Here is a 21677-nt window from a genome sequence, read left to right as displayed (position 1 = left end):
TACACTACACGCAGTCTATTATAACCTATACACTACACGCTGTCTATTATAACATATACACTACATGCTACGTGTTATAACTCATACACTACACGCAGTCTATTATAACCTATACACTACACGCTGTCTATTATAACATATACACTACACGCTACGTGTTATAACTCATACACTACACGCAGTCTATTATAACCTATACACTACACGCTACGTGTTATAACTCATACACTACACGCAGTCTATTATAACCTATACACTACACGCAGTCTATTATAACCTATACACTACACGCTGTCTATTATAACATATACACTACATGCTACGTGTTATAACTCATACACTACACGCAGTCTATTATAACCTATACACTACACGCTACGTGTTATAACTCATACACTACACGCAGTCTATTATAACCTATACACTACACGCTACGTGTTATAACTCATACACTACACGCAGTCTATTATAATCTATACACTGCATGCTACGTGTTATAACTCATACACTACACGCTACGTGTTATAACCTATACACTACACGCTACGTGTTATAACCTATACACTACACGCTACGTGTTATAACTCATACACTACACGCTACGTGTTATAACTCATACACTACACGCTACGTGTTATAACCTATACACTACACGCTGTATATTATAACATATACACTACACGCTACGTGTTATAACCTATACACTACACGCTACGTGTTATACCCTAGACACTAGACGCTGTATTTTATAACATAAACACGAGGTTCTAATACATAGCGAGTGGAGAGAATCAGAGAGATCAGTTCGAAGGGGACAGGTGTCATGCAGTAGCGACGGGAGAGTGATTGGGTGAGTGGATGAGTAGGTAGGTGGGTGGGTGAGTGGGTGAGTAAGTGGGTGAATGACTGGGTGAGTGAATGGGTGGATGGGTGAGTGATTGAGTGGGTGAGTAGGTAGGTGGGTGAGTGAGTAGGTAGGTGGGTGGGAGAGTAGGTAGGTGGGTGGGTGAGTGAGTGGGTGAGTGGGTGAGTGAATGGGTGAGTAGGTAGGTGGGTGGGTGAGTAGGTAGGTGGATGGGTGAGTGGGTGAGTGAGTGGGTGACTGAGTGAATGGGTGAATGAGTGAGTGAGTGAGTGGGTGAGTGAGTGAGTGGGTGAGTGAGTGGGCTGGTGGGTGAGTGAGTGAGTGGGCTGGTGGGAGAGTGGGTTGGTGGGTGAGTGGGTTGGTGGGTGAGTGGGTTGGTGGGTGAGTGTGTGAGTGGAGTGAATCGGTGAGATAAGTTCACTGGAACAATCGTCATGGTAGTAGCTGCAGGAGGATGAATGGGTGGATGAATGATTGGGTGGGTGAGTGGGTGAGTGGGTGGGTGGGTGGGTGAGTGGGTGGGTGGATGGCATTGATAACGAAGGGAAGCGAATGATCTATCATGTCAGTGATGTTCCAGTTGGATTCCATTGCTGCAGTGATGGGTATTAGTCTCGAGGTGGCCTTGGTGGTGCAGAGATCAGAGACGCTGAGCCACGTCTCAGCCGCAGCACCACAGAGATGACACGGGTGTACAGGTGCAGCCTGGTCACCAACGACTCGTATAGAGACCCATAGACTCACATAGAGACCCACAAACTTATCGAGAACCATAGACTCACAAAGACACCCATAGACTCACGCAGAGATGCATGGACTCGCATAGAGACCCATAGACTCACATAGAGACCCATAGACTCACATAGAGACCCACAAACTTGTCGAGACCCATAGACTCACAAAGACACTCATAGACTCACAGAGAGATTCATGGACTCGCAAAGAGACCCATAGACTCACATAGAGACCCACAAACTTGTCGAGACCCATAGACTCACAAAGACACTCATAGACTCGCATAGAGACCCATAGACTCACATAGAGACCCATAGACTCGCAAAAAGACCCATATACTCACATAGAGACCCATATACTAGCAAATACACACATACATTTCACATAGAGACCCATAGCGGTAGTGAGCTTTCTGTGCGCTGGGAAGGAATGGAACGGCGTGTATTATAAATGATTTTCATTTTAGAGCCACACATACGGCGCTGTTCGATACGGAACGTCTTGATATTGTTGTTAATTGTGTTTGCGCACCGCCGCCATGATATTGTTTGGTGGAGTCATCCCCTTTTGAAGTGAAGGCGAGATCCATCTCTCCTCTCATCTCCTCTCTCTCATCTCCTCTCTCTCATCTCCTCTCTCTCTGCTCTCTCTCTGAGCACGCGTACCACACACATGTCGGTGATGTGCAGCACGTCTTCTTCGAACGCTGGGGAGCCGGACAAGCCCCACTCTGCACCAGCGTGCACAGCACCCTCGTGTTCACCTTCTGAAGCGCTCGCTCGTCACCGTGGCGTGCGCGATGACCACCACCACCACCACGTGACTTTTCTTTCGTATTGTGTGTGGTGCATTTAGCGCCACAGCGCGTGGATTTATAACGTTTGTTTTCATTTGTTTGCTGGTGACTTTGTGTATTTCATATCGGAATCGCCTCCAGTGCTGTTGCTGCTGGCGGCAATAAAAGAAGTTTCAAAGTCAAAAATCTCTCCAATCCCACTCTCCTCTCCCCGCTATTTCTCCATAATCTCTCTCCTCTCGATTTCCACTCTCTCCGCTCTCTCTCTCTCTCTCTCCGCTTACCGCACGGGTCTGGCCGCTGCGTCGGGATCCAGGGCCGTGACCGTGCCGAGGGGGTGCCGTGGCCCCTGGCTCTCGGCCACCTCGAACTCGTAGGCGGCCGGAGAGAAGACGGGCCCCTCGTCCGCGTCCTCCACGCTCACGAGGAGGCGCGTGGAGCCAGCCAAAGGCACCATCGCCGTGGAGCTGCTGCCCCCCGCCACCGGGTTCCACGCCTCCACGGTGAGCGTGTAGGCGTGCTTGCGCTCGTAGTCGAGCGGCTGTGGGTGGGTTGGTGGGTGGTGACGGTGGGCAGGAGTAGGTGGAGTGGGTGGGTTGTGGTGGTGGTAGTGGTGGGAAGAAGATGGTTGTGGTGAGAGGAGGTGGTGGAGGTGGTGGTGGGGAGGAGGATGTAGAGCAAGTGGGTGGTGGTGGTGATGGGGAAGAGATGGTTGTGGTGGGAGAAGGTGGTGGAGGTGGTGGTGGGGAGGAGGATGTAGAGCAGGTGGGGTGGTGGTGGTGGTAGTGGTGGGAAGGAGATGGTTGTGGTGAGAGAATGTGGTGGAGGTGGTGTAGTTGGTGATGGGGAGGAGATGGTTGTGGTGGGAGCAGGTGGGTGGTTGTGGTAGTGATGGGGAGGAGATGGTTGTGGTGGGAGGTGGTGGGTGGTGACGGTGGGTTGTGGTGGTGGTGGTGGTGGGAAGGAGATGGTTGTGGTGAGAGAAGGTGGTGGAGGTGGTGGTGGGGAGGAGAATGTAGAGCAGGTGGGGTGGTGGCGGTAGTGGTGGGAAGGAGATGGTTGTGGTGGGAGGTGGTGGGTGGTGACGGTGGGTTGTGGTGGTGGTAGTGGTGGGGAGGAGATGGTTGTGGTGGGAGCAGGTGGGTGGTTGTGGTGGTGATGGGGAGGAGATGGTTGTGGTGAGAGAACGTGGTGGAGGTGGTGTAGTTGGTGGTGGGGAGGAGATGGTTGTGGTGGGAGCAGGTGGGTGGTTGTGGTGGTGATGGGGAGGAGATGGTTGTGGTGGGAGTTGGTGGGTGGTGACAGTGGGTTGTGGTGGTAGTGGTGGGAAGGAGATGGTTGTGGTGAGAGAAGGTGGTGGAGGTGGTGTAGTTGGTGGTGGGGAGGAGGATGTAGAGCAGGTGGGTGGTAGTGGTGGTGGGGAGGAGATGGTTGTGGTGGGAGGTGGTGGGTGGTGGTGGTGGAAAGGAGGTGGTGGTGATGGGAAGGAGATGGTTGTGGTGGGAGAAGGTGGTGGAGGTGGTGGAAAGGAGGTGGTTGTGATGGTGATGGGGAGGAGATGGTTGTGGTTAGAGGTGGTGGCGGTGGTTGTGGGGAGGAGGTGGAGCGGGGTGGGTGGGGGTGGTGGTTGTGGTGGTGGGTTTAACAGTGGTTGTTGATGTTTCGGAGTGGTTGATGTTGTTGGCGGTTGGCAGTGGTTGGTGATGGACATGAGTTGGTGGTAAGTGGGGACAGAACATAGCAACACAGAATATTCATAAACATCATCATCATCATCACTGTCACCATCACAATCGCCATGATTATCAGCAACACCATTCTTTACCATCACCATAATGATCAGCATTACCGTCATCATCATCAGCACCACTGTCTTTTCCCACCGTCATCATCATCAACCTATCGTCCTTGTCTAATCATGTCACCTTGTCCGAACAACCAACATCCCTGCTGCCTCCTTGTCCTACAAACACCTTCCCACCCTCTCCTCCCTCTTCCCTTCTCTCCTCCTCCTCTGCTCCCATCTCCCCTCCCCTCTTCACCCCTCCCCCTCCGCCTATCCCTCCCATAGCCTGCGGCACAGCAATGCTGGTGACACGTTGTATCCGCAATACCAGTCATTAAATATTACCGCGTGACATTTACATATCGGCGTGAGAAACGCGACTTGGGAGTGCGTGGGGATTTTTTTTTGGGGGGGGGGGTGCGAGGGGAGTGAGGTGGGGGTTATCGGGCTATGATGATGCCTGCGGAGAGCCCAGTTGTTGTGCGTCTAGTTAACGAAGGGGGGGGGGGGGGCGTTGGGGGGGGGGGGGTAATTAACATCAAAGGCTTTAGTGAGCGTCTCAGATACACGGGGCTCACTCGGGAGAGAGGGGGAGAGGGGGGGAGAGAGAAAGAAGGAGCTTGTGGTGGTGGAGTGGTTCGAGAATAGAGGTCACCAGGGGTCATGTGCGGTTACAGCTGTGGAGAGGAGATGCACGTGGTTATGTGTGTGTACGTGGGGGGATGTGGGTGTATGGGTTAGCGCGCTGCGCTATGAACCCAACGACCCGGGTTCGATTCCCGCTCACGGCCAACACCCAGTAACGATTATCTGAACCGGTCCTGGGCCACCCCCTAGGTCGTCTCAGCCTCAAATGAGTACCTGGTGCGGTGTGTAAACATCGCCACTGGGGAGACAAAGGCGGTCGGGCGTGGTGCTGGCCACCCACCTCCTCGTGTGCCGTGCCGGCCTTCATAGGTGCTCGCTAATAGCACTTGCCCCTACAGTCTGTTAAGGCCGTACGGACAAATAGTTGTCTTGTTCACATACAAAGGCAAAGGTGACCCACACAGCCTTGCCATACTGTCGGAGGCAAGTGCTGTTAGCACATTTTTCGAAGTGGGGAGCGGTAGTGCCGTAGCGGCTGGCATGACTCCCAGTTCGATTCCCCGGTCACGGCCACCAACACCAGTGACGAGCATCTGAACCATTTCGAGGTCATCCCCTAGGTCGACTCAGCCTTAAATGAGTACTCGGTGTGCTGTGTAATAATTTGACACCGGCGAGACAAAAGCGGCCCCGGTGTGGTTTTCGCCGCTCCTGGCCACCTGATTTATGAGTTAGGCGCGCATTAAATCACGTTTGTCCATATGCACGCACGCATGCATCGATATTTCTTGTAACCGTTTGACCACGTGCGTTCACGCACAAACTGCAAAGATATTCCGCGTAGCCTTTCCTGTTGGGGCAAGCGCTTTGAGATTGTTCGGCTGCGATGTGTATATTCCACGTGGTTAAGGCCACTTCTTCGAGTTATCAATTTGTGGCCAAGTCGCTTTTGAAAAAGAGCTCTGTAGCTTAGAGGGCCCTTACCTGGTGTAATAAACAAATGCTTCGATTTAAAGCTTTCGTGACTGCAGGGATTCATCTTCTTGGTTCTTTCGGTAAAGTCACATAGAATGGAAATAATAAAATAATAAAAATAAAACATGATAAAATAATTCTTATTTTTACAATTCTTATTTACAATTCTCATTCACAAATCATTTTTATTATTTTATTATTTCTATTCTACGTGACTTTACCGAAAGAACCAAGAAGATAAACATATATGTTTAGGTGATTTGTCTACCGTGCCTATACTTGACACTCCTATCATGTTGTCGTATTGTTTGTTGTTGTAACTTTCTGACCCGAGGTTCCTTCCTGGACATTTGTGAAAAATAGCTTCATAGCTCGTCGAATTCCTCGAGGAAAAATACGGATTCTGATTCTGCTGTGAGCGGGCACGGCACACGAGAATACACACACACACTACTCACTCACTCACTTGCATGCGTGTGTACGCGACAACCAAAAACAAACATCCCCCGCGGAGCTTAACAGACTGCTGGGACAAGTGTTGGTAGCGAGCAGCAACCTACGTAAGCGACGAACGCGTATACACAGACATGCAGTCTGCATGCATTCATGCACACATCACGTACACATATTTCCAACATCATCAGCTACATCCTCATTAGTTACATCATCATCACCGCTATGACCACCATTGCAAGTACAATCATCACCACCTCCATTAACTACACCACCACCACCACCTAATACATTACGTTTCACTCTCGATTTATAGTGCTAATTAAAAAATATAATATAGTTTAAGACCCTGGCGTCTTTCCCAAGTCGTAATTTGTTAAATATAATTAAACCATTATTTATAACACAGCGAGAGCCAACGGAGTCAAGACACGTATTTTATTTCGATGCGAGGGACACGCAGAGGATAGAGTGGGAGGGGAGAGATGTTGAGGAGGAGAGGGGGGGGGGAGCAGGGGGAGGGAGGAGGGAGGGAGGAGGAGGGAGGAGAGAGGAGGGAGGAGGGAGGGGAGGGGGAGACGAGGACGAGGGGGAGGGAGTAGGTGGAGGAGGGGGGGGATGCTTATTTGATAATTGATTTAGTGGTGGATTAAAATCTAACTCTGATCTTTCCTCTCGTTGCACACAAAGCGTCATGGACACACCAATCTTCATTCACAAATCTTCATTCACAAATCAAGTCTGTGGAGTGGGAGGGGGTCGGGTGGTCGAGAGGTTCAGAGACTGGGAGCTGGAACTCTCTCAAGGCCTAGGTTCCAATCCGTGTGTCATCCGCTCAACCACAGCGATCTAAACCGGGATCTCGAGTGTAGTGAATTGATGACCTCAGCCCAGCCATCAATAGCTGCCATAGAGACCCACATACTCACATAGAAACCCATAGACTCACATAGAGACCCACATACTCACATAGAGACCCATATACTCACAAAAACATCCACAGACTCACATAGAGACCCACAGACTCACATAGAGACCCACAGACTCACATGGAGACCCATATACTCACATAGAGACCCATAGACTCACAAAAACATCCACAGACTCACATAGAGACCCGTAGACTCACATAGAGACCCATATACTCACAAAGAGACCCGTAGACTCACAAAAACATCCACAAACTCACATAGAGACCCGCAGACTCACAGAGAGAACCAGAGACTCGCATACAGATTCATAGATTTACATAAAACACGTGCACAGAGGTATCGCTCCCACATATTGAACCGTGTACTCATTTAAGGCTGAGTGGACCTAGGGGAGGCCCCGGAACGGTTCAGATAATCGTCACCAACGTTGGTGGCTGTGAGCGGGAATCGAACTCGGGTAGCCGGGATGGTAGAACAGCGCGCTAACCGCTGTACCACAGCTCCAAAAGACAATAAACTCCCTCGTGCCTCGGTAGACTGAGTGAGGCAATCGCCGTTCGCGAGCACCAATGAAGATCGGAACGGCACACGAGGGGGGGCGGGGGGGCGGGGGGCGGAGGTGGGGGTGGGGGGAGGCGAGGGGAGGGGGGGCGAGGGGACGGGGGGGGGGGCGAGGGGGCGAGGGGGGGGGCGAGGGGACGGGGGGGGCGAGGGGACGGGGGGGGTTGGTGACGAACACCGCACCCGATAGCCTAACCCCAACATGCGCACACACACAAACAACATTATCCAAAGGTCAACTCCACAAAAGCCTCAATCACCCTCAATTTAGTCTTGTAATTAAATTATCATCGATTCGGGGGGGGGGGGGTGGGACTCCTCAAAGATCCACAAAGCGGTTGCTCATTTCTCTACTTAACTTCCAACCCCCACCACCACCCCCCCCCCCCCCCCCCAGTGATAATTCCAGTGGGAAAATGACTCTTGAATTGACATAGGTTGTAATGAGCGTTGTACGCGCGCGTGTTTCTCTGTGTGCGAGGAGCGGTGGTGCAGTGGTTAGGGCGTTGTGTGTGTGGAGCGGTGGTGCAGTGGTGAGCGCGTTGTGTAGCGCGTTGTGTAGTGCGTGGAGTGGTGGTGCAGTGGTTAGCGCGTTGTGTAGTGCGTGGAGTGGTGGTGCAGTGGTTAGCGCGTTGTGTGTGTGGAGTGGTGGTGCAGTGGTTAGGGCGTTGTGTGTGCTTGCAGCGGGGGTGCAGTGGTTAGCGCGTTGTGTGTGTGGAGCGGTGGTGCAGTGGTTAGCGCGTTGTGTAGTGCGTGGAGCGGTGGTGCAGTGGTTAGCGCGTTGTGTGCGTGGAGTGGTGGCGCAGTGGTTAGCGCGTTGTGTGTGTGGAGTGGTGGTTGCAGTGGTTAGGGCGTTGTGTGTGCGTGGAGTGATGGTGCAGAGTGGTTAGGGCGTTGTGTGTGTGTGGAGTGGTGGCGCAGTGGTTAGCGCGTTGTGTGTGTTTGCAGCGGGGGTGCAGTGGTTAGCACGTTGTGTGTGCGTGGAGTGGTGGCGCAGTGGTTAGCGCGTTGTGTGTGTGGAGCGGTGGTGCAGTGGTTAGCGCGTTGTGTGTGTGGAGTGGTGGTGCAGTGGTTAGGGCGTTGTGTGTGTGTGGAGTGGTGGCGCAGTGGTTAGCGCGTTGTGTGTGTTTGCAGCGGGGGTGCAGTGGTTAGCACGTTGTGTGTGTGTGGAGTGGTGGCGCAGTGGTTAGCGCGTTGTGTGTGCGAGGAGCGGTGGTGCAGTGCTTAGCGCGTTGTGTGTGTGGAGTGGTGGCGCAGTGGTTAGCGCGTTGTGTGTGTGGAGTGGAGATGCAGTGGTTAGCGCGTTGTGTGTGTGGAGTGGTGGCGCAGTGGTTAGCGCGCTGCGCTAAACCTGAACCCGGCAGCGACCCGAGATCTATTCCCGCTCACGGCAGAAACCCAATGCCAGCGACGATTATCTGAACCAATCCTCGGGCCCTCCCCTAGGTCTGCCTCAGCCTAAACATCGCTGCTGCGGATACAAAGGGCGGCCGGTCGTGGTGGGCTGGCCACCCACCCAGTCGTGTGCCCGTGCCGGCCTTCGTGGGGAGCTTCTCGCTAACAGCACTTGCCCCAACAGTCTGTCAAGGCAGTGCGGGGGTTCTTTGTCTTTGTTTAAGCGGGGAGGCTCGTGAAGGACCCTCTACTGGGCCGTTGGAGGCGGTCGCCCTCCAACGACTGCGGAGGACAGAAGAGCGACGCTCACAACAACGCGTGGCGGGTAAAGTGCGGCAGGTTGGCACAGCAGGGGGGCACAGGTGGTGCATCGGCCAGTCATCTCATTCAGTCGACCCGTGGCACCTGGGTCTGCCCCGTGACCTCCTGCCAGCGAGCGTGTCGACACTTCACGTGGCCTCAAAGTGCACCTAGCCTGGCACAGGCGCCGTGGTGACGTCACCGTCACTTAGTGACGAGCGGCGGTTGTTGTTGTGAGTGGGGAGCGGTAGTGCAGCGGTTAGCGCTACGCTGCGCTACGAACCGGGCAGAGAGCCGAGTTCGATTCCCGTTCACGGCCAACACCAGTGATGATTATCTGAACCGGGTCGACTCAGCCTCAAATGAGTACCTGGTGCGATGTGTAAGCATCACCACCGGGGAGACAAGGCGGCCGGGTGTGGTTCTAGCAAACCCACCCCCTCCCCATACCGTGCCGGCTCGCTAACAGCACTCGCCCCAACAGTCTGTTGAGGCTATACGGGGGATCTTTGTCTTTGTAAGTCTATGATCTTGAATATAGATCACACCGCCGCACGCAAATGAGCAGTTTTTTTTTAATATATATATTTTAGTGAAAATCTAAATGAATAATATAGTTATGTCCCCGTTCGCCGTATAACGAATCCAATAAACATGAAACAAACATCAAAACTCCGCGTCCAAAGCGCCGCCTATGTCTCCCTCCTCCGTAAAGGTTAAACGAATTGCGACGCACACACACACACACACGCCCAACACGAGTTGACACACAGCGGGTGAGAGGCAGGGAGGCAGAGAGAGAGAGATGGGGGTGGGAGGCGGGGGAGAAGGGGGGGGGCGGAGTGGGTGCGTTTGGGGGGGTGGGGGTGCTGAATTCCAAGCGATTATCGACTTTTGCCCGGCAATTTGTTCGCTTCTTTCGAATTAACCTCGCTCAATTTTATTGTCCCGACTCTCGCGCGCGCGCGCGGGAGGAACGAGTAAAAAAAAAACACAACAACAACAACAGTAACGAGGTGTCGGGGAACACCCGAGCAGCCGCGCGAGTGCTCAGATTGCTCGGTGACTACGTTTCTCGACTGCTCGTTAGGGCAATGGCGAGGGTGCCACTCCAATACCGGTCTGGGTCACCCCCTCCCCTCCTCCTCCTCGTTGTCGTCCTCCTCCTCCACCCTGCACCACGTGACCCACCCATCACAACCTCCTCCTCCACCCTGCACCACGTGACCCACCCATCACATCCTCCTCCTTCACCCTGCACCACGTGACCCACCCATCACAACCTCCTCTTCCACCCTGCACCACGTGACCCACCCATCACAACCTCCTCCTCCACCCTGCACCACGTGACCCCACCCATCACAACCTCCTCCTCCACCCTGCACCACGTGACCCACCCATCACATCCTCCTCCTTCACCGTGCACCACGTGACCCACCCATCACATCCTCCTCCTCCACCCCTGCACCACGTGACCCACCCATCACAACCTCCTCCTCCACCCTGCACCACGTGACCCCACCCATCACAACCTCCTCCTCCACCCTGCACCACGTGACCCACCCATCACATCCTCCTCCTTCACCGTGCACCACGTGACCCACCCATCACAACCTCCTCCTCCACCCTGCACCACGTGACCCACCCATCACATCCTCCTCCTTCACCCTGCACCACGTGACCCACCCATCACATCCTCCTCCTTCACCGTGCACCACGTGACCCACCCATCACAACCTCCTCCTCCACCCTGCACCACGTGACCCACCCATCACATCCTCCTCCTTCACCCTGCACCACGTGACCCACCCATCACAACCTCCTCCTCCACCCTGCACCACGTGACCCACCCATCACATCCTCCTCTTTCACCCTGCACCACGTGACCCACCCATCACATCCTCCTCCTTCACTCTGCACCACGTGACCCACCCATCACATCCTCCTCCTTCACCCTGGCACCACGTGACCCACCCATCACAACCTCCTCCTCCACCCTGCACCACGTGACCCACCCATCACATCCTCCTCCTCCACCCTGCACCACGTGACCCACCCATCACATCCTCCTCCTCCACCCTGCACCACGTGACCCACCCATCACAACCTCCTCCTCCACCCTGCACCACGTGACCCACCCATCACATCCTCCTCCTTCACCGTGCACCACGTGACCCACCCATCACAACCTCCTCCTCCACCCTGCACCACGTGACCCACCCATCACAACCTCCTCCTCCACCCTGCACCACGTGACCCACCCATCACATCCTCCTCTTTCACCCTGCACCACGTGACCCACCCATCACAACCTCCTCCTCCACCCTGCACCACGTGACCCACCCATCACATCCTCCTCCTTCACCCTGCACCACGTGACCCCACCCATCACAACCTCCTCCTCCACCCTGCACCACGTGACCCACCCATCACATCCTCCTCCTCCACCCTGCACCACGTGACCCACCCATCACATCCTCCTCCTTCACCCTGCACCACGTGTCCCACCCATCACATCCTCCTCCTTCACCCTGCACCACGTGTCCCACCCATCACATCCTCCTCCTTCACCCTGCACCACGTGACCCACCCATCACATCCTCCTCCTTCACCCTGCACCACGTGTCCCACCCATCACAACCTCCTCCTTCACTCTGCACCACGTGACCCACCCATCACAACCTCCTCCTCCACCCTGCACCACGTGACCCACCCATCACATCCTCCTCCTTCACCCTGCACCACGTGACCCACCCATCACAACCTCCTCCTTCACTCTGCACCACGTGACCCACCCATCACATCCTCCTCCTTCACCCTGCACCACGTGACCCACCCATCACATCCTCCTCCTTCACCCTGCACCACGTGACCCACCCATCACATCCTCCTCCTTCACCCTGCACCACGTGACCCACTAATCATAATCTTCAATTCCTACTCCCAACCTTCAAGTTTCTCACCCTATATCTTGCCATGAAAATCCTAGCAACCTTCGAATGCAAATGCATTCGAAGCACAGTAGCCTGACTTTAATTGGTCGGTGCATACCCAGCTGATTATCATCATCATCAGTATCATCATCAAAAGTAGCAGCAGCATCATCACCATCAACAGCAGAACCAACAAGCCCATGACCATAATCATCAGCAACAGCAGCGATATCATCTCATACTAAAGCCATCATAATCATAGGATTGTAATATCACCATCACTTGTTACATGAAGCAGCAATGCACCACACAAATTCGTAAATCCCTACACGATCCAGCAACCCCAGCAGCTACTAACTCCGCTCGCCGCAACCAATAACCTACAAACACCGCCAGTGCAGGTTCCGTGGAGATCATCTCCGGAACATTCCGCACCCCACCCACCCCCATCAACCTTCTCCCATGCCCCCTCCCCCTCGGCCCCCAACCCCAATAACGTTCAGGTCATCCCAGTGGCTCTAAATCTACTGCACAAGCACAATAACAACGTGAGCACTCATCCCATTAACCCTGAACGCAGCCCTCCGCCGACGTAACTATCCGACGGCCGTTTAACCTCAATGCGCATGTAGAACCATAAAATGAGCGCAAGTCGGTTAACCTTGGTCACGTCAAAGCCATAGTGGCGTTCGTGCCCCCCCCCAACCCCCTAATCAGTATTAACCCTGCCACCCCAAACAAGATTAACCCGTTCCCAGTATCGCCTGCTTCGCCACGTGACTAAGCCGGGTTCATCTCGCGGAGTGATTCCGGCTACGACGCGAGTGTGGAGAGAGAGAGAGAGGCGGTGGTGCACGTTGAGCCGTGTCGGGAGAGTGGTGGGAAATGTCACGTTCCCATGGCAGGGGACGAGTACATCCGCAAGACAGTCGATGTTGTTGTTGACTTCCCCCCATCAAACCCGGCCCCCCAAAAACGGTGCCCCATTCTATCGGCGACGACACTGAATCAGCCACCACCACCTCCTTCCTCCATCTCCCACCCCCGCCCCCCCCCCCCCAACAGAACCTGAAGTTGAACTCACAACCTTAAGATTGCGAGCCGCTCGCTCTACACCGGCATACAACGAATGTTGACCGGAGTAGACGAATCGCCGCGGGCATAAGGGGATAGGTATACTGGATGGTGTGTGCCGGGGAATGGGAACATTTCTGGGGTGTCTCCGGCCGACGAGCGTGGGTGACACGTGGCCATAGTGACCACGGATTTTGAGGAGAGGCATACTGGATGCTGTGTGCCGGGGCATCATTGATGCCCTTTGATTCACGGACACGTGCCGATATAAAAAAATTCCCGCCGGAGCAGAGAGCGGTGCAAGCTGGAAATGGTGCTTATCGAGAGCACGGAAGAGCTTAAGAATGAGAGAAATATACGTAGACATCGACACATTTACCATTAAGAACTAATCTTTTTTTTCATGTTACGAGTTAAGTCCCACTGAGCTAAATTAGCCCTTTTCCAGAAGCGATGTGGCCATTACAAATGATAGCTCAACAAAGTGGCTCATCATCATCATCATCACGTGGATATTTACAGGAGCCAAATACTCTGAACGAATGTTCATCTTTAAATGCGGAGGGGAAAACCGGAGGACCCGGAGTCTGCCTCGGCAGCAGACCAGGCTTCCCACCTGATGATGGACACTTGTGTTGCGCCCGAAACGTGGTGAATTAATATAATTTAGTTTATACCTACATGACTTTACCGAAAGAACCAAAGAGTAAGAGAAAGAGACTTGCAATCTCCAAATATACAGCAGGTGTCAGGCGTCGAGATTGAACCCACGATCTCCTGCAAACCAGACGCTGTCTTCCCGACAGACCTGTTTTTCACCTGAGGACGGCTGCTTGCGTTGTGGCCGAAACGTGGTGAGAATTATTTTATGTTTTATTTTTATTATTTTATTATTTCCCTTATACGTGACTTTACCGAAAGAACCAAGAAGAAGAAGAACAGGCGAGGCAGTTAACATCTCCGAGCCACAGTGCTGCCCCGGAAGAAACTCAACCTCAGTGCGTGTCATGTACTCTGTGCCGCCTTTGAAGAGCCTGCGTGCGTGTTTGTGCATGCGTATTTGTGTGTGTGTGCCTATGCGTGGAGCGGTGGTGTAGCGGTTTTAGCGCGCTGCGCTACAAAATCCCTGAACCTGAGTTCGGTTCCCGCTCACGGCCAGTACCAGTGACGATTATCTGAATCGGTTCTGGGGCCTCCTCTAAGTCGAATCAGCCTCGAATTAGTAGCTGGTGCGGTGTGTAGACATCGCCACTCGGGAGACAAAAGCGGCCGGGCGTGGTGCTAGCTACTCACCCCATCGCGTGCCACACCGGCCTTCATAGGTGCTCACTATCAGCACTTGCCTCCCACAGTCTATTAATGCTATAAGGGGATTTTTTTTTGTCTTTGTGTGCGTGTGCGCACACGTGTTCGTACGCATGTGTGTGTGTCTGTGCATTTGCGTGTGTGTGCACGCGTGTGTGGTGCTCAGGAGTCTTAATTGGCAATAAGCGAGGTCGGCATCTCTGGCTCGCGAGTTAATTAGCGGAGGAATGATGTCTCGGAGAGGCGAGCGATGGTGGGGAGTTGGATTTTCTTTTGTCCTATCGAAGTGGGAACGTCGTATCTCCAGGGTACCATCACAAGCAAAGTCTCAACATCGTCACCATTATCATCAGCACCATCATCTGTGGCAGCCGGTGAAGCAGCAGCAGCATCTTCATCATCATCAGCAGCAGTATAATCAGCATTGGTGTAATACAGCATAATATGAAATTGCATTGGGCAATTTGACTCCAGGTCGAGTGGAAACTCTCCTCACCAAAGTGTGGGTTATAGTCCCTTTATTTCACCCACAGCTCCCTCCTTCATCCACAGCTCTCTCCTCCTCATCCACAGCTCTCTCCTCCTCATCCACAGCTCCCTCCTTTATCCACAGCTCTCTCCCCCTTCATCTACAGCTCTCTCATCACCCCGTCACTCCTCCGACGTCCCCCTCTTATCCCCATGGCCCCCTCTCTCCTCTCCCAGTAGTGCCCTCCTACCTCCCCTCGTCCCTGTCTCCGAACCTGCAGCTACCAAATTCGCGGATCGTCACACGGCGCGGTGGGGAGGGGGTTACTCCCGGTCACGTGGGTAGGGGGATTGATGCCGCGCCTCTGATGAGCACGGATTAACACCGGTTGGCTACGGTACGGTACGGTGCGCACGAAGCTCAACGTACACGCAACATGTATGTTACACAAACTTCTTTCGCAACCGTATTGTAACCAACCGTGCTAATCGGAGTTGTGATGCCGAAGTCGAGAGGCCCGTTACGGAGGACCCTTACACTGGGTTGCCTGCAACTTTCACCGACGGTAAACCTCAGCGTCGACCTACGACCCGATGTAGCCAACAGACCTCTGACAGCTCGAATGGAGATGTTTACCGACGCCACCTCCATTCACTCTCACGCCCCTTCACCATCACCACCATCAGCACCCCCCCCCCCCACCCGCATCATCACCCCACGTCATCATCACCACACCGCATCATTACCCCCGCGTCATCATCACTGCCCCCCCTCCCATCTCACCTGAGCGAGGGTCACGACCCCGTCCTGCGTGGAGGGGTCGGTGGCGATGGAGAAGGCCCCGGCCCTGTCCCCGGCCACGATGCGGTAGTCCACCCTCGCGTTGTCGCCCTCGTCTGCGTCCTGTGCCCGCACTCGCCCCCACCGTCATGCCCGGCACCGCCGCTTCGCTCACCGACGCACGGTATGTGCCTGGGTGTGTCGGGAGGGAGGTACAATTTGTAAATAAATATTATTGTAATTTTTGGGGAGCACAACGCGAGTCTCGATATAGCCCCTTTTCACATGTCGCCCCTTACCCCCCACCCTTAAGCCCAACCCTTTAACCTGTAAAATATTAAAGCTCTACCCCTCGGGCCGAGGATACAGGTGCAGCCCTGCAATTGCTTGCTGCTGGTGGAAGTCCCTCTCGCCAAGGAGGCAGCTTTTGAGGCTAATTTTCTACGCTGGCTGGACGACTCTTGAATATTATTGAAACAGTTTTGTACATTTTCTGTTTTACCAGCTTGCTATCGCAAATGATAGTTCGACCGAGTGGCTTAGCAGCATCACGTGGAGATTCATAGCAGCCAATAACTATGCACGCGTGATGTTGATTCTAAATGTGGAGGGGAAAAAACGGAGGACCCCGAGAAAAATCAACGGGACGACGGGGAGAGCGAGAGAGACACGCAAACTCCAAATATACAGCAGCAGGCGTCAGGGTCGGATCGAACCCACGACCTCCTGTATACCAGGCGAGGTAGTAACATCTCCTAGCCACCGTGATGATGATGAGAGAGAGAGAGACACGCAAACTCCAAATATACAGCAGGCATCGTCAGGGTCGGGATCGAACCTACCGATCTCCTGCTCACCAGTAGAGGTAGTTAACATCTCCTAGCCACCGTGATGATGATGAGAGAGAGACATGCAAACTCCAAATACAGCAGGCATCGTCAGGGTCGGGATCGAACCCAAGACCTCCTGTATACTAGGCGAGGTGGGTTAACATTTTGCCACCGTGGCGCCCCCCACCCCCCACTTCCCCCCCCCCCCCCCACGGGAAAGAAACGTAACCCCCATAGTTTCAACTGGGAGATGGGATCGAAAAGTCGATCGCATGACAAAAGTAACGACGAACAAAGAGAGGAGACCTCACGGGCTTTTCAACGAGTGACCGACCGCCGCTTTGGTGGAATAAACCAAATCGCTGACGGCATTTTGTGCACAGCTACCCGCCCAGATGCAACAGCAGCAGCAGCACCACCAAGTTATTAGTTTCACCACCGGGCGCTTTTGTTGAATAGGGAATCGGCGTCGAAAGGAATGAATGGGAGCGGAGCGAAGAGCTTCGACGTAGCGGAGTGCTTTGTTGAAAACAAAAGAATAAAAAACGCGATCGGACCGTTCACAAGAGGTTCCTGGTTCTTTTGAGCGGTGGCGCAGGCGGTTAGCGCGCTACGCTACGAACCTGGTGACCCGGGTTTGATTCCCGCTCACGGCCACCAACACCAGTGATGAATATCTGAACCGGTCCTGGGCCTCCCCTAGATCGGCTGAGACTTAAATGAGTACCCGTGCGGTGTGTTAACATTGCCGCTGGGAAGAGAAAGGCGGCCAGGCGTGGTTTTGGCCACCCACCCCTCGTTTGCTGTTCCGGCCTTCATAGGGGCTCACTAACAGCACTTGCCCCAACAGTTTGTCATGGCTATACGGGGGACCTTTGTATGTTTCCCCCTGCTCTGCAAGATTGTGAGTGAGCGTGTGAGTGCGTGGTGTGTCGCTAACAGCACTTGCCCCAACAATCTGTTACGGCTACACGGGGGGGGGGGGTCTTTGTCTCAGTGTGAAGTGTTGTCTCCCCCCCCCCCCCCAGTTCTGCATGGTTTTTCTCTTGGCTCTCATCTTTCTTCCCATTGCTAAAATCCACAAATTACACATGCGCGCGTGCGATGCAGCCGGTATTTAGCCGAACCGCATTCCACTGACTACAGTCGTTGTGGAAGATTTCAGAGTACCCACACTTCACCCCACCAGACGCGATCTGCCCCATCGCCGAACTGTCGATGCTGGACCCATTTCTACCGCTGAGTGGACAGAGGCGGCTGTGCTGGCGAGGGGGGGAGGGGCTGAGATTGAATAAACTTAACCCATCGTTTCATCCAGCAGTGGGTAGACACTGGAGCTCTCAATTGCATCAATAGCTACAATTGCATGTTCCCACCACAATCATCATCATCATCAGCATCATCATCAGCAGCAGCAGCAGCTGCAGTCGATTCACCGCTGGATGGAGGCCCCCGGCAATTAAGCACCGTCTCTCACGATCTTCATAATCAACGTTTTTGGGTTTAGATCGCGTTATTTATACATGTGTCGTAACCCTCCACCACCCGACACGGCCAATCAGTAAAAAAGTGTCACGTTGACAAAAGACAAATAGAGTCACTGCTTTAGCCCACCGGTGTGTTGAAGCGTGAAACCACAACATTTACAATTTGTTGTAGTTTCACGCTTCAACACACCGGTGGGCTAAAGTAGTGAACTATTTGTCTTTTGTCAACGTCACACTTTTTTACTGATTGGCCGTGTCGGTTGGTGGAGGGTTACGACACATTTATAAATAACGCGATCTAAACCCAAAAACGTTGATTATGAATAATATTGGTCGCGAAAGCCTGCTACGTGTTAATCTCACTATCTTGCGATGCCCTGAGGACATCCGCGTGAGCTGTGATGGTCCGGCAACTGGACTTGATGTCGCAAGTCGGATTTCCCGTTCAAAAAAAATGTGAGGCTACGTTTTTATATTGTATCTTTCTCTAACCCACTACCGCATCTGGCTCGCACCATCGGTGTAAATGGGTTATATTGAGGGTGCCTCAAAACATGTTTTTAACACTTGTGAGAAATTTGCAACAAGACCACAAGAAGCGTGCCCTCCGGGGCACTAGAGACCACCTGGAGAAGATTACAGGCATGTGTTGACAACGATGGCGAACACGTGGAAACTCTTGGACTTTTTGAAGCTATTAACATGACATTTGTTATCATGTTACAGTGTATTATCCGTTATTTTTCCATGAAAAAATGGTGTATATACCACAGTAAGTCGGAAGTTCGTGTGTGCTGGGGTAACGTGTGGGTAACTCCCACGTATTCCAAGACGTTCCCTGCAAGGAGGGTTGCTCTCCAGTGCTCAGCGCTACGTGGTGGCCCTTCTGCTTGCAGTAGAATCAAAATCCAGAATAAACAAAACCCGGGATCAAAAGACGGAATCAAAAACGAGGAATCGTCACCCGGGATCAAAAAGCCCGCAAAAAAAACCGGAATCGAAACTGGTGATTAAAAAAGGGAATACAAAATTCCGGAATTGTTACCTGGAGTGAAAACCCAGGATCCAAACACGGAATCCAAACCCCTGAAAAAAATCCGGAATCAAAACTCGGGATTAAATTAGAAGAAGAAAAAAAATCCGGAATCAAAACTCGGGATTAAATTAGAAAATAAAAAAATCCGGAATCGTTACCTGGAGTCAAAGCCGAGGATCAAAACACGGAATCAAAACCCCGGGAAAAAAATCCGGAATCAAAACCCGGGATTAAATTAGAAGAAAAAAAATCCGGAATCAAAACTCGGGATTAAATTAGAAAATAAAAAAATCCGGAATCGTTACCTGGAGTCAAAACCGATTATCAAAACACGGAATCAAAACCACGGGAAAAAAATCCGGAATCAAAACCAGGGATTAAATTAGAAAATAAAAAAATCCAGAATCAAAACTCGGGATTAAATTAGAAAATAAAAAAAATCCGGAATCGTTACCTGGAGTCAAATCGAGGCTCAAAACACGGAATCAAAACCCCAGCAATTAAAAACCCCAGGATCAAAACCCGGCATCAAAATCCAAACTCGTCGCGACGGCTCCTCGGAGCGTCGGGACGTTTGGTTCCCCAAGACGTCTGGCTACACAGCGTCCAGCGTCCCGCGTTCACTTCACTGAGATGTGAGGATCGTGCGAAGATTTTTAATTGCTCCGTTGTGCAAGAGGCCGTGCCGGGCGAGGTGGGAGGGAGGGGGCTAATGGAGTGGGGGGTGTGGGGTATGGGGGATGCGAGAAGACTGAGCATTAAGATACTCGCATTGTTCTATCGCCTGCTGCATTCAGACTTTACAGCTCGCGGTGCACGAGTGGCTCTACGCGTGCCCTTCACGAGTCGCCTCCACGGGAGGCTCGCTCAAAGGCGCTAGTGGGCAGTGCCAGGCTAGGTGCACGTAGAGCGGGCTGGGAAATGGGATGCAGTCGTAGGCAGCTGCCCTCCGGCGGAGCGGGCAGAGGGAGCGACGCTCACAACAACGAGCGGAGAGCCGGGCGGCTAAAACGCAATGAGGTGGCACAGTGCGGTGGGGGGGGGGGGGAGGTCCGTCTGCCAGTCATCTCAGTGAGTCAACCCACGGCATCTGTTCCGATACCTCCTGAACCTAGCCTGGTACAGTAGGGAGCACAGGTGGTGCATCTGTCAGTCATCTCGGTCAGTCAACCCACGGCACCTGCTGGGTCTGTGCCGTGATCCCCTGTCAGCACCGAGGCTTCGACACTTCACGTGACGTCCTCAAGGTGCACCTAGCCTGGCACAAGCTACCGTGATGACGACACTGCAGGTTTGTTGGTGTATTTGTTCACGTCGTGGTTAGCGCGCTGCGATATGAACCCGGTGACCCAAGTTCGATTCCCACTCACGACCAACAAACTGTGGTAAATATTTGCACCCGTCCTGAGCCTCCCCTAGGTCAACTCAGCCTAAAATGATAACCTGGTGCGGTGTGTATTAAGCATCAGCACTGGGGAGACAAAGGCGACCCGTACCGTCCTGATTAGGTCCTCGCTAACAGCACTTGCCCCATTAAAGGGTATCATGTAAAAGACATTACTTGATAATGCGACTACGCTTGCAGCGGTGCATGAGCACAATTAACAAAAATAACTCCGTATGTGTGTGACCTTAAAGTTAATAATGAATTAGATTTAAATTAATAATAAATGGAGGCGACATTTCCAGGCAAAGGGGTCTACATCACAATACATAGAGAGAGAGGTGTCAGACCGGTTGGGTCATGCATGGCCTCTCTGCGAGCTGTGAAGAGTTACCATCACCACCATCACCATCACCACCATCACCACCATCGCCACCGTCACTGCCATCGCCACCATCGCCACCATCGCCACCCGCCACCATCGCCACCCACCACACCACACACCACCATCACCACCATCACCACCATCACCACCGTCACCGCCATCGCCGCCATCGCCACCATCGCCACCATCGCCACCATCGCCATCACCACCATCACCACCATCACCATCCCACATCACCACCATCACCACCATCACCACCACCACCATCACCACCATCACCATCACCACCCACCATCACCACACCACCATCACCACATCACCATCACCACCATCACCACCATCACCACCATCACCATCACCACCATCACCACCATCACCACCATCACCATCGCCACCATCGCCACCATCGCCACCACGCTACCATCGCCACCACCCCAATCACCACCATCACCATCACCACCATCACCACCATCACCACCATCGCCACCATCGCCACCATCGCCACCATCGCCATCAACCACCATCACCACATCACCACCACCACCAACCACCACCCATCACCACCATCACCACCATCACCCCATCGCCACCATCGCCACCAGCACCAC

The 21677-nt window shown here is 53.2% G+C and overlaps 1 pseudogene; it reads right to left on the bottom strand.

Annotated features, from left to right (window-relative positions):
- LOC133354870 (cadherin-8-like) overlaps positions 1 to 17982 on the bottom strand; it is a 43577-nt pseudogene extending 25595 nt beyond the window's left edge.
- Between the last annotated feature and the right edge of the window lie 3695 nt (positions 17983 to 21677).

The sequence above is a fragment of the Lethenteron reissneri genome, chromosome 49 (assembly GCF_015708825.2).
Source record: "Lethenteron reissneri isolate LAM-NWPU_2019-01 chromosome 49, ASM1570882v1, whole genome shotgun sequence".
NCBI lineage: Eukaryota > Metazoa > Chordata > Hyperoartia > Petromyzontiformes > Petromyzontidae > Lethenteron > Lethenteron reissneri.
This window is presented reverse-complemented; position numbering and strand designations above follow the sequence as displayed.